Below are 1,961 nucleotides of genomic sequence, written 5' to 3'. Positions count from 1 at the left end.
TAAAGCTTTAAAGACAACTGAAAGCTATAGGCTGGGTTTGGTCCAAGTGCCAGAGTTAGTCTACTTCTGATCTGTAATAAGTACACATTGCATTCCTCTCATCCCACCAACAAAGACTATCTAATTAACTACTTATTGGTTTATAAATATATTCTAGGGTAGGGCGCTGTGCCTTATGCCTGTAATCCAAGCACTTTGGGAGGCCAACGCGGACAGATCACTTGAGGCTAGGAGTTTGAGATCAGCCTGGCCAACATGGTGAAACACCATCCCTACTAAAAATACAAACATTAGCTGGGTGTCGTGGCATGTACCTGTGGTCCCAGCTACTCAGGAGGCTGAGGCACAAGAATCGCTTGAACCCAGGAGGCAGAGGTTGTAGTAAGCTGAGAACGCACCAGTGCACTTTAGCCTGGGTGATGGAGTGAGACTCTGTCTCAATAAATAAACAAAGAAACAAAAAGTACATTAAATACATTCTAGTCCTGGTTAATACCAGTCTTAACTTCTCATCAAGACCCATCCTTCCTTCCTTTGAAAGTCATCATTGGTATACCGAAAATCTGCTAATTTCTTCATAGGTGAATTTATAAAAGATAATGTACTCAAATCAAATGTAATTATTTATCAAGCTGTTTGTGGTTTTAAAAGCTTGAAAATGTTGAGACAATGAAGTCTATTACTAAATAATAAAACAATGCTTTCTGTAGATCATTGTACTTTTCTTAATCCATTTGATTTTGTTTTTAACTTGGTTTAAGGAGGATCCAAGAACAGCACTTAAGTGATTTTGCTTTGAACATTTGAGATTTCTCATTAAATATTTATAATTCATTTATGGTCAATCAGAGACATTTTGATTAGTTATTACCCCTTTGGCTTGTTCTCTTTTGGCATAGTAGATCACTTCTTTGAAATAACCCTCTGGATGAACTGCTTCATGAGGCGAATAGCACCGTAATTTAAAAAGTAGACTCATGGTGGCCATGTGTATCTGTCCTCTTCCCTGAATTCCGATTATGTAAAATTAAGTTTTCCCTGATTCATAAAATCAACAGATATTTGTAAAGAACCTGTTGTATACAACCTGTACTTGAAATTAGACATTGAGTGAGTTTTAGCTACATAAATAGACAGGGTGAATTGCTATTTGTGAAATCAGGAAAAAAAAAAAAAGAATAACGACTTCAATACAATTTTCATTTTAATGCAGAAATATTTCTAGCTTTAGCTTTACTATCTTAAATCTTGCAAGGTAAGAAAACAATGAATCCTATGGGATTATAATGCCCTTTTGGGGATTTCTAGTGAAACTTGTTGAAGTAGAAAACTTTTGACGAGCTTCCAATACGTTATTTACAGATTTAGATGCTTCAGCTTCTATTTCTCTCTTCCTTTGGTTTCCCTAGAGACAAATTCTTATTTCATTTTTTTTTCTTCTTTAAGTCACTTTTGGTTCAGTTTCTTTACTTTGACTGCAATAAGAAAAAAATGTTCGTCTAGAATTGGGTGCTCCTAAGTATCATCATATATAAGTTTGTGACATGCTCACCAAACTTGTCTTTCTACCTCTCACCAAAGTCCAGACAATTCTCATTATTCATAGAAGTTATGTTCTGTAAAGTCACTGCAAACACTGAGTTAGGAAGCACTAAACCATTGCTCCTAGGGGAAATACAGGGTTAGGTTTCTGACAGCCTCTGGTCACATTTTTGTCAACCAGTGAATATGTAACCCGTTGTATGCATATTTCTATTTAAAAACACTTTGTTTAATATATATTGTTGACTCTAACTTTGAACTATTCGTCAACAACATTATAACTCATGCCTCAATAAAATTTATCTAACACCTCACTTTCCTTCTCCATAAAGCACATCACAGCCTTTTTATGTTTAGGAAACCAAGACAGCATTTCATCCCTATGTTTTGGGACCATTTTAAACTTTGAAATCTCCAAC

Source organism: Pan troglodytes, chromosome 7 (genome assembly GCF_028858775.2).
Source record: "Pan troglodytes isolate AG18354 chromosome 7, NHGRI_mPanTro3-v2.0_pri, whole genome shotgun sequence".
In the NCBI taxonomy this organism is placed as follows: domain Eukaryota; kingdom Metazoa; phylum Chordata; class Mammalia; order Primates; family Hominidae; genus Pan; species Pan troglodytes.
The sequence above is the reverse complement of the archived record's forward strand: the minus strand, read 5'-3'. Positions refer to the sequence as shown.